Genomic DNA, 12,455 nt, shown 5'->3' on the forward strand with positions numbered 1-12,455 from the left:
GAGGCAGGGGACATGATGTTTTACCCAGGTTCGGGCCCTCTTGATGGAGGTAAAACCCTACGTCCTGCTTGATTAATATTGATGATATGGGTAGTACAAGAGTAGATCTACCACGAGATCGGAGAGGCTAAACCCTAGAAGCTAGCCTATGGTTTGATTGTATGTTGTGGTTGTTGTCCTACGGACTAAAACCCTTCGGTTTATATAGACACCAGAGAGGGTTAGGGTTACACAAGGTTGGTTACAAAGGAGGAGATATCCATATCCGTATTGCCTAGCTTGCCTTCCACGCCAAGTAGAGTCCCATCCGGACACGAGACGAAGTCTTCAATCTTGTATTTTCATAGTCCAACAGTCCGGCCAATGGAGATAGTCCGGCTGTCTAGAGACCCCCTAATCCAGGACTCCCTCAGTAGCCCCTGAACCAGGCTTCAATGACGATGAGTCCGGCGCGCAGTATTGTCTTCGGCATTGGAAGGCGGGTTCCTTCTCCGAACACATCATAGAAGAATTTGAATATGAGGATAGTGTTCGGCCCCTACAAAATAAGTTCCACACCACCGTAGAGAGAATAATATTTTCGCAGATCTAATTTGCAGGCTTGTTTTGGCAGCATGACGTTATGTCATGGCCCGGTGATTGTTCGAACCGTTTCCTTCAACCAGCCCCGCACATAACGCGAGGCAGTTTTTCGACATGTCTTGTTAAAGCAGAGATCGCGTCCCCTTATTACGGGATTCTCATCAATACGGGCGTGGGTAACCCAACCGTGTCTAGGACTCCTAGATTATAGGCAAATCCTAAACGGCTATGGAGAGGACGCTTGATATTCACCCTCTTTATAAAGGGACAAGGTTTTCGCTTTTTCCCTCTCGTGCTCAATCGAACCCTTCCCACGCCTCGAGTTCTAACACCCAAAGCCCAGGTTAGGTGCTCCGGATCTTCAATCATGTCCAGATCCAGCCTTCAAGGCTGATGGATGCCCTCCTCCGTTACGGAAGAGGACATCAAGAAGTTGAGGGAGGCCAGATACCTGACCGCCGGGGTTTCGCATCGGCTGCCTGCTCGAGGGCAGGTCATCCCTACTCCCGAACCCAACGAGAACGTTGTGTTCGTCTCCCACTTCCTTCGAGGCCTAGGCCTCACTCTGGATCCCTTCATTAGGGGTTTGATGTTCTATTACGGGCTAGACTTCCACGATCTAACTCCAGACTCCTTTCCCCACATTTCGACATTTATTGTCGTGTGTGAGGCCTTCCTCCGCATTACCCCTCACTTCGGCCTATGGCTCAAGACCTTTGAAGTGAAGCCGAAGATGATCGAGGGGCAACATGCAGCGTGCGGAGGTGCATCAATTGGCAAGATGGCAAGAGCTCCATGGCCGAAAGGTTCCTTTCCAGAGGTGTCCGAATTATGGCAACGGGAGTGGTTTTACGTCATGGCTCCCAGAAGTGCCAAGTGGGTGGCTGCCCCCGCTTTCCGCTCGGGCCCCCCACCACGAATGATGTCATGGATCAGCAGAGGTCTGAGCTGGGGTCCAGCCAAGGATGTGCCTATACTGCAAAGCCGCATTCGAGATCTCTTCGAGGGAGATTTTAATTTGGTCATGGTAATACAAGTTATGCTGGTTCGTCAAGTCCAGCCTTGCAAACGCCGGCCCCTTCACTTGTGGGAGTTCAACCCAGAAGGACCACGTGCCATTCAAGGTTTCCTCGGCCTGACGCACGAGGAGATGTACAAGTCATTCTTCGAACCTCAAATAGAGTGTCCGGATACTACCGAGGACGTGGGCCTGAGCAGTAACCGCGCCGCCGAACAAGTAAGAAATCCTCTAGCCGAACACACTATCTTTTATTCATCATGAAGTTATTTCTGAGAGTTCGCTCTTTGACCAGGACTGGCTAACAAAGGCGAAGATGATTCAGTGTTTGGCCCCCCTCCCTGAGGGTTTGGAAAATCAGGTATTGGAAAAGATGCTTGAGCTTGTACCTTGCGCAGAGCCCTCGAAGGAAGATACAGGGGGGATAATACGGGCGGACGCGGGCCCCCATCGCTGTCAGTTCCAACCGAGGGAATGAGCGTCTCCATGAAGGAGGATAACCGGAGGAGGAAAAGGACTACTCCCGAGGATCCGGAAGCCGAGGCCTCCAAACGGGAGAAGAAGTCTCCCACAGAGGGTCCTGCCTCGGGGGGTGCCTTTGCCGCACAAAGTCCGTGGGGGGATCAGCCCTCCAACGAGTCGTAAGTGATCCAAAATACTTTAATAGTGAAGGTATACTATCTTTTTTCTAAGAAAATAACCACCGCATATATCTTGCAGTTCGGGCCTTAGCCCCTCTCAGATGAGCTCGTCTTCGGGGCATCTTCTTCCGGAGATGATGAAGAGCGAAATGCCTCCCCCGGACTCCTCCGCTCAAGAAGCAGGCGACCCCGAAGTGTCGTCACGGAGGGCCTCTCCGAATCCGGTGAGGCCAGAAGATAATCCCATAGACCCCCGAAGTCCCCAGCGTCCGGCTCCCGAAGAGAGCAAACAAAAGAGTCCGGCACCGTCTGGTATGCGGTCGGACGTTCTGAGGGAGCTGGTGGGGCGAGCGGCCATCTCAGAAGAACACCGTACGCTGATGGGTACGCTGACGGAGAGAATTTCGTCCACCGAAAGCGGAATACATGAAGCCTTTATGAGTCTACTGACAGGCTTTGAGGTATGTGAGATAATATGTGATAGTACCGCACATGTTAGGTGTGCCCTGTGTAGATAGTAGCCCCTGAGACTCTAGTTGTCATCGAGAACGGCGGCGAACAGAGGATCATAGTCCCAGGCAATAACCAGACTGCCCTTATGTGCAGGTTGTGGAAGCTCCGGTGGCTAGCCGGACTAATGAGTTTGCCGAATTAAAACGGCAACTGGATGCGGCAGACACCGACATCGAGCTTGTTTAACAAGAGGCTTGACGAGGCACAGGGTAAGTGTTATTATCTGGTGAACGCCACATAGTAAGAGCAGCATGATGCCAGTATCTTTAATATGTTGTGACTGCAGATGGAGCTGCCACCGTGGAAACCTTACAGGCAGAACTTGCCCGAGCCAAGGAACAAGCAAGGATTAGTAATGCGGCTACTTTGAAGGCGGCCAAAGAGTTGAAAGCCGAGAAGGCCGCACATTGCGAGAGCCAAGGGAAGATGGCCAAGATGGCCGTAGAATTAAAAGACACTGTCGACCATTGCCGGCTCCTTGAAAAAGAAAACCGAGCGAAGGCAACGGACCTTGAGAAGGCCATGATGGCGGACAAAGACACCCGCTCTGCTATGAGAGCGAAGAAGGAGGAGCTGCGAGAAGCCGGGGATATTGCGGCTGGGAAGCCCTTCATGCTACGGACGAAGTTCGGAGATCCATGGTATGCCCCTCTAGATCGGCTGTGGAGTTCAGCAGATGTGTATATGGACTTGGCGGCGAGCGCTGCTGATGCGGCCAAATACTTCCAAGGTCAAACAGATCATGAAGTGGACAAGCTGTTCTGGTCGCAATTCAACGTTCCAGAGCGTCCGCTTCCATTGACTGATCAGCTAGCCGAATGGGCCAAACTAAATAGGTTGTCCGGACTTGCCATGAGGTCTGTCGTGGATCAGCTATGGCCGGAAAAGCCAAAGTCGAACAGCTACTTCAGTTTAGTGCAGCGGTTCCTTGGTGCGGTGCCGCGCATTAATGCGATGAAGAGGTCGGCGTGCATAGAAAGCTCGCGGATGGCCCTTGCCCGTGTTAAAGCATACTGGGCGGAGATGGATGCTACCGTTGTTGCGGCGCAGGGTTCGGCCATAGGCCGAATGGCTGCCGAGCACTATTTCGAGGAGGTTCTCGAGGGTTCTCGTTTGATAGAGGCCCAGTGCGCGAAGAATATTATGTTTCAGTGACATGTATTCCCATTGTAAACACAATGTTCTTATGAAATTTTATAAGGCTGTGTTTATACTTTTTCCCGAAAGTAATATGATGCCTCCTGTGCGGCCGTTTATGTATGCATGTGTATAACCTGAAAGATTGCAGTCGTCGGCTCCAGCCCCCACGCATATAATGCGGAGGTGTTCACAAAAAACGCGTGTTCACACTTAACCCAACGTCTTGGTCCTATTAAGGAGGTGATAGCGCAGCGAACGAGGCAACCGGACTATAGTGCTTTAACACTTTCACTTAGCCATAGGAGTTTGACAGTGGGGCTACTAGATAGCCCCAGGTGGCTCCACACTCTCCCGATCTCGGGGTGCGTACATGCCTGGCCGGAAAACGGCCCTTCGTTAAGGCGGAGGAATTCTAACATTCCGATAGGTCATCGAGTGGTTGACCAGTCTCACGCTATATCATGACAGATAGTTTTCGGCTTTCTCTACTGAGGTGCTCGTCCGGATGAACCAGGGCACAATCACAGTAGTTCTCCTGGTGCTGCCTTAGCCGATAAAGCGGAACGTAAGGCACCAAAACACAGGAGCTGGGCAAACCCAACATTTGACCAAAGACCAGTTCGGAGCTGATGCATATAAGGCCAAACTCACGACGCCGAACACTCCCTAAGGTGTTCGGTCTTTATGGTATAAACCGGGCCTAAATAGTGCCCTTTGTAAGAATCCCCTTGTGTCCAGGTATGTGCATTATTCTGACGTGGCCACATGCCAAGACGTCAGCATCCTTCTCAATTGTGCTGAGAATTCGGTGGATGTGTATCAACAAGAGACAGTAAAAAAAGGTTTACGCAGGGTCTTAATCTAAAAAGAATCCTTGGAACGGGTCCCTGCTACACGTCTGCGCCTGTGTCTCCGTTGTGCCGTATCCTGGACGGGTGTAGCACGATGATCATCTGTAAAAGAGAGGAACTTAGGTGAAAAAGTTGTCGTGCAAAAAGATAGTTTTTAAAGAAACCATGTATAATTCAAGATGAGTAAAAATTGCCACTTGTCTGCGCGCGTTGAGCCCCTTCTAATTGTAATAGGGGTGTGACCGGTATGAATTACATATAGCTGCGCCGGACTCGTCTAACCGTGTCCGTGGTCTTGACGACCTGTTAAATGCTTTAGTTGGTGAGGCCGTTTTTAGTGTGCGGCTGCCAAGGCAGCCGCACTCTCTTCGGCGCGCAAAGATCACTTAATACTCCCGTTCACTATAATGATGCCACGTGGGCCGGGCATCTTGAGTGTGAGGGAAGCGTAGTGCGGTATTGCATTAAAGCGAGCGAAAGCTTCGCGTCCAAGTAGTGCTTGATAGCCACTTTGGAACGGAGCGATGTGGAAGGTTAAATGTTCGCTATGGAAGTTATCAGGGAAGCCGAATATAACCTTTAGTAGCAGGGAGCCTATGCAATGAGCCCCTGGGCCTGGCGTTACTCCTTTAAAGGTAGTATTGCTATGGCAAATTTTCGTTGGGTCTATCCCCATTTCGCGGATTGTATCCTGGTATATCAGGTTTAGACTGCTGCCACCATCCATCAGGACTCGTGTGAAGTGGTATCCGTCAATTATTGGGTCTAATACCAGGGCAGCCCATCCTGCACGCCGGATACTTGCTGAGTAATCACGATGGTCGAAAGTGATCGGTTGAGACGACTAGTGGCAGGACTCCGCGGTGATAGGCCCTTGGGCATATTTTTCTGGGAGTGTCGTTTTGTTTCTCCCCTTGATCACGTGTAACATGTTTACTGTTTTGACTTATGGTGGAAATTTCTTTTGTTCCCCAGTGTCTTGCTTGAGAGGCTCATCCTCATCTTCGCTTAGTGTATCCTCCCCCTTGTGTACGGCGTTGAGCTTGCCGGACTGCTTGAAGACCCAACATTCTCTGTGGGTATGATTAGCGGGTTTACCAGGGTGCTATGGATCTGACATATTTGGCCCAAAATTTTGTTTAGGCTGGATAGTTCGTCTCTGGCGCCTTTAGGGGCAGCTTTTGCTGACCTGGCCGAGAGCTTTTGAATCCGGCGTTTACTGTCGTGCTCTTCGTGTTGTCTTCTTTATTCCAGCGTTTGTTATTGCTGTTGCGCCATGATTTCCCGTTTCCATCTCTAACTTCGGATGTACTGGGGTCACTCGTGCTGCATCTGGCTAGCCAGCTATCCTCACACGCGCAAAAACGGGTCATGAGGCTTGTTAATGCTGCCATTGTTCTCGGCTTTTCTTGGCCGAGGTGTCTGGCAAGCCATTCGTCACGGACGCTATGCTTAAAAGCTGCCAAGGCTTCGGCATCCGGACAGTCAACAATTTGGTTCTTTTTAGTAAGAAACCTGTTCCAAAGCTTTCGGGCTGACTCTCCGGGCTGTTGAGTTATATGACTCAAATCATCCGCGTCCGGAGGTCGGACATAAGTCCCTTGAAAATTTGCCCGAAAGGCGTCTTCGAGCTCTTCCCAACTTCCAATGGAGCTTTCGGGGAGGCTCTTAAGCCAGTGCCGAGCTGGCCCTTTGAGTTTGAGGGGTAAATACTTAATGGCGTGGAGATCATCTCCCCGAGCCATGTGGATATGGAGGATATAGTCCTCAATCCAGACCCCAGGGTCTGTTGTTCCATCGTATGCCTATATGTTTACGGGTTTGAATCCCTCCGGAAATTCATGGTCCAGCACCTCATCGGTGAAACATAGGGGGTGTGCGGCACCCCTATATCTGGGTGTACCGCGTTGTTCGGATGTTTGTTGTGTTGCATCGTATGCTGGAGCACGCTTGCGTGGTCCATAGATGGATCTGGTTTCGCCGTCCTTTTGATGCGAGCCCTCGCGTAGACCGCGTATTGGCTTATGTGTGGCGTTGCTTGCCGCTTTATGTTGGCCGTGAGGTTGTCTATCCGGCCAGATGGCTGTTTTAATTTTTGGTTGTGGGGGGTCTAAGGCCTCCTCATCGAATTCAGGTAGCAACTTCCGCTTTGGGTAGCTCTTGGTGGGGCGATTGCCGCCGTACCTCGCTGCTGTGTTGAGTACTTTACTCCATCTGATTTGGAGTGTGTCCTACACAGCCTTGAGCCTTTGCTTCTGCTTTTTCAGACTCCTCGCGGTGGCAACAAGCCTTTGACGGGCATTCTGCTGCTCCGGGTGCCTGTCCGGCGTTATGTCGTCCGGACTATTATCTTTGACAGAATTGGTTTGTTCGGTTTGATTCTCCGTATTGCCGTGGTCCGGCGGTGGTTCGCCCTGCTCCAACACTGGGTCTGTATGATCGTTATTTCTGCCGAGGCGGGATTTGGGGCGGTGTTTACGCCGCCGCTTTGACTGCTTCTCGAGGGGACAAGCCTTCGTAGCGTCCTTCCGTTCCTCGTCGTCGTGTTCTTTTGGTGTGTCCACCATGTATACGTTATATGATGAGGTGGCTTTCCAGTGCCCTATGGGTGCTGGTTTATGTTTGTCTCCTACATCGTCATCCATACCGTCGATGTCTTCGGAGTCGAAGTCGAGCATGTGGGTTAAATCATCGACAGTGGCTACGAAGTGGGTGGTGGGTGGGCGTCAAAATTCTTTGTCGTCCGCATCCCAATCCTGTTGGCCATAATCCGGCCAGGGCTCTCCTGACAAAGAGAGAAACCTTAGTGAATTCAGAATGTCGCCGAGGGACGAGTGCTGGAAGATATCCGTGGCGATGAATTCCACGATCGGCGCCCAATCGGATTCGATTGGCGGGGGGCCAGGCGGTTCGGAGTCCGAAAAAGAGTCCGGCACCTTGGAGTCACGGGCTTCGCAGAGGATTAGGCTGGTGTTCGGCACGATCGCCGTTGAGACTGTAGCCCCTGAGGCGGTGTCTAGCCACCCATCCTCGATTGGCGCAGTTGGCTCCGAGCTAAGGGTCAGAGCTGATGCGGGCGCGGCCTCTGGGGTACTGTTCGGCGGCAGAGCTAGGTCATACCCGTCGTGACAGTGCGGCGCGCCCGGCTGTGGCTCGAATCCGTCGAAGATCAAGTCTCCGCGGATGTCGGCCGTGTAGTTCAAACTTCCAAATCTGACCTGATGGCCAGGGGTGTAGCTTTCAATCTGCTCCAGATGGCCAAGCGAATTAGCCCACAGTGCAAAGCCGCCGAATATGAAGATCTGTCCGGGGAGAAAAGTCTCACCCTGGACCGTATCGCTATCGATGATAGTAGGAGCCATCAAGCCTAACGGTGACGACACAGAGGAACTCTCAATGAAAGCACCAATGTCAGTGTCAAAACCAGCGGATCTCGGGTAGGGGGTCCCGAACTGTGCGTCTAGGCCGGATGGTAACAGGAGGACACGATGTTATACCCAGGTTCGGGCCCTCCTGATGGAGGTAAAACCCTACGTCCTGCTTGATTAATATTGATGATATGGGTAGTACAAGAGTAGATCTACCATGAGATCGGAGAGGCTAAACCCTAGAAGCTAGCCTATGGTTTGGTTGTATGTTGTGGTTGTTGTCCTACAGACTAAAACCCTTCGGTTTATATAGACACCGGAGAGGGTTAGGGTTACACAAGGTCGGTTACAAAGGAGGAGATATCCATATCCGTATTGCCTAGCTTGCCTTCCACGCCAAGTAGAGTCCCATTTAGACACGAGACGAAGTCTTCAATCTTGTATTTTCATAGTCCAACAGTACGGCCAATGGAGATAGTCCGGCTGTCCGGAGACCCCCTAATCCAGGACTCCCTCAATGCTCCTTTAGAGACTCGTTTCCTTCAATCCCGCGGCCATCCTCTGCCTTCAGTCTCTTCAGCGTGTTCTTTTTTTCCTTTCTGATGCAAATGCGTGGAAAAAGATGTATTTTTATCCCCTGACTGAAGCCACTTGACATGAGCCCATTGGCGCCAAAAAGTATCCCATTGGTGTTCCAACATGTCTAGCTTATCTCTCAGGAAGTGCTCTCTAGCTATGGATTGTTGATTGATTTCTTGTCTTCTCACCTTTTGCAGATCCTTCTTTAGTTCCTTTATTCTTTTCGGAAGGTCACCCAAGACATTAGAATCCCAATCTTGGAGGTCATGAGCCACTGCTTTTAATAGTTGTGAGATGCTTCGGCCTCCTCCAAGTGAAGCTGATGTCCAAGCATCGTTTACAATTTTCTCACATTCTTCCTCCTGTAGCCACTTGGCTTCAAATCTGAAACCGTGTGCATTATTTGCCCTTGTTGCTGCATTGTTTGATTTTTCCACAAATACAGTAACCGGCCTATGATCAGAATGACAAGGATCTCCATTTAGGACCTTATACTCCGGAAATCTCATGCACCAGCTTCTTGATGCCACCGCTCGATCTAGCCTTTCCTTAATATTGGCTGTTGTATGGCTATGGTTGCGCTAGGTATATCTATCACCAATATATCCTAAGTCTCGCAACACGCAGTCATCTAGTGCTGCTCTAAAGTTCTCCATTTGGTTATGTGCTCGAGGTGAACCTACTCTTTTTTCATGACTATATAAAATTTCATTAAAGTCACCTGCACACAACCATGGGAGGTTTAGTTGTTGACGAAGAATCCTCATAAGTTTTCATGTTTTCCACTTTCTATCCCTTGCGGGTTCTCCATAAACACCAGTAAACCGCCATCTGAAACCGTCACTTTCCGCCACTTCAACATCAATATGATATCTTGAATAATTGTGCAGCTCAATGTTTATTCCCTTCTTCCACATCAAGGCCAGGCCGCCGCTTTTTCCATCACAATCCCTAATCACCATATTACTCATGCCAAGTATCCATTTGAATCTTTCCATCCTCCTTCCATCCAATTTTGTCTCCGAGAGAAAGAGGATGTCGGGGTCCACCTACTTCTGGAGATCCAGAAGGCCACGAACTGTCGGGCCATTCCCAAGCCCCGACAGTTCCATGTTGTTATTCTCATTTTGTCTCGCGGGACTGATCTGTCAGCCCCGCTTTCATGTCAAATTTGTGTTCTACAACTGCATTTTTTGTTCCTACGCAATTTTCGGAGCTCACCAATGAATTATTCACTTGTATTTCCTTTCCTCCTTCACTATCCACTGTCATCCTTGCTTTCTTTGCATTGTCCGCTTCTTCTTCAATCTCCATGGCAATAGCTCCTCTCTTCTTTGGGTCTGGCTCACTCACACTACCAGTTTGAGATGTTTTGGTGTGTTGTAAGCGTTTGAATGTGCCACCCTTTCCTTTATTTTTGTGCACCTTGACTTCTCCTTCCTTCATCAGCCCATCTATCCCCTTTCCTGAAGTTTGCTCACTGATTTCTTCTGCCTCTGTTTTCTTCTCATGTGTCCCAGATGTCTCTTGGTCGGCCTTGCTTGCATTTAATTCTTTCAGGAGATATTCATCCAGTTTCTCCTTATTCTGAATATTATTTTTGCCCCCTAGCTCTTCATCAGAACTCAGCTTTTTTCCTTCCGCACAAACTTTTTGTTCTGCCCCCTGTATGATCATAAGGCTCATAGATTTTGTCTCTTCACTGCTTCGGGGGGCTGCTGGTTCATTGTTTCCACAGGCGTCTTTCCTCCAGGACGCGGCATCACTTCCTTTGCTTGCTCCGATGATGCTGTTCCAAAAGCCTACTTTTTCTTGAGAGCCTATGCCTCTATCTTCATCGCTGGGTGATTTTCTCCACACAACAGCCTTCAACCAAGGCCCAAATTCCTGCTTTGCTCCCAGTTTTTGTTTACTTGGGCAAGCTCTGTCATTATGGCCAATTATGCCACAAATGTAGCAAAAGTCGGGTAGGTGTTCGTACTTAAAAATAACCGCACGTCCCTTCTTTTTCCCCTCCTTTTCAGTCTCTTCATGCACGTCTTCAATTATATTGTCATTTCCCTCCTCGTCACCTTCTTCGTCGTCATCCTCAAAAATAGTGATTCCCCTCATCAGTGGTTTCCTGATGTCTAGTCAAACTTTGATTCTCATGTACTCCCCCATGGCCATGTCGCAATCATCGACATCTATGTCAAGTACTTTGAGTATTTCTTTTCCTATTTCTTCACCAGATTCTCTACTCATCCACCCCATAGCAATATGATAAACTCTAACCCATATTGGTATGTACCTGAATTTATATTCATCCAGGGTCTTGGCCGAGTTGAATTTCTCCATCACCAGCAAGCTTTTGTTGAACATCCAGGGCCCATTATTCAAAGATTTATCTCTCCTTGTTATCTATCGGAAGGTGAACAGGAACCGGTTCATACCAATATCTTTACACTCGATCCCCTTGAACGGACCCCAAATCCTTCCCAAAGTACTGACCAACGCATCCACCCTCGCTGGCCTATCAGACATCACCTTGCCAACTGCTTGCGTTCCTTCTTCCTAGCTTGATCCCCTTCTTCTCTGCTTTTGAGAGCTTCAGGGAATGGAGCTTCCTCTCTACTCCCTCCATTGCCTGCGTGGACTTGTTAGATGGGTGGAGGCCGCCGCCAGGTGCCGCCCTGTAGGGCCACAATAGGAGACTACCGCCATATGCTCCTCCCCGCCTCCCGCCTAGGGTTTGACTGGATTGTGAGTTCTAGTTGTACATAAAACCCTGAGAAAAAGGTTTGAGAAGAGAAAGATTTGGTGTGGATGCGAGAAGGGGCGGATTTGGTGTTGGATTTGGGGGTTATGGCTGGCTAGAACTTGCTTTGTTTCAGTGGTCTAGCTATTCGATTCAAGGTGGCTCAGGGAAGGGTGGTTACTGAATTGGGGCAGGTGAGAAATTGAGATGGAGATTGGCGATTTTCCAACAAGCTAGACGGAGATCTCTGAGATTCAGAAAGAGACGGGATTGAAATCCGCCGCCGGACCTTGCCGGAACACTAGTCTCGGTAACCCGAAGACACTAGAACCATCACGAGGTGGACGGACGGAAGTGCTCCCCAAGCTTAGGCTCTTGGTTGTGCTTGAAAATTACCTTGGGGTGCCTTGGGTATCCCCAAGCTTAGGCTCTTTCCACTCCTTATTCCATAGTCCATTGAATCTCTACCCAAAACTTGAAAACTTCACAACACAAAACTCAACAGAAAACTCGTAAGCTCCGTTAGTATAAGAAAATAAATCACCACTTTTGGTACTATTGTGAACTCATTATAAATTCATATTGGTGTAATATCTACTGTATTCCAACTTCTCTATGGTTCATACCCGCCGATACTACTCATAGATTCATCAAAATAATCAAACAACACATAGAAAACAGAATCTGTCAAAAACAGAACAGTCTGTAGCAATCTGGAGGTTTCGAATACTTATGTAACTTCAAAAATACTGAGAAATTAGGAAGTCCTAGGCAATTTGTTTATTGATCTACTGCAGTTGGAATTGGTATTTTATCGCTCTCTGGTAAAAAATGAAAATTATTTTCGTGAGCGCATACTTTCTATTTTTATCAGCAAGATCAAACAACAATCACCCAAGAAGATCCTAAAGGCTTTACTTGGCACAAACACTAATTAAAACATAAATAACACAATAATAACAGAGGCTAGATGAATTATTTATTACTAAACAGGCACAAAAATCAAAGAACAAAAATGAAGTTGGG

General features: G+C 49.0%; 1 pseudogene; it reads right to left on the reverse strand.

Moving 5' to 3' along the window:
* Positions 1-8,627: 8,627 nt before the first annotated feature.
* On the reverse strand, positions 8,628-9,818 carry LOC147971259 (uncharacterized; annotated as a pseudogene).
* Positions 9,819-12,455: the final 2,637 nt, after the last annotated feature.

The sequence above is a fragment of the Triticum urartu genome, chromosome 5A, assembly GCF_056163025.1.
Source record: "Triticum urartu cultivar PI428250 chromosome 5A, HENAU_Tu73, whole genome shotgun sequence".
Taxonomy (NCBI): domain Eukaryota; kingdom Viridiplantae; phylum Streptophyta; class Magnoliopsida; order Poales; family Poaceae; genus Triticum; species Triticum urartu.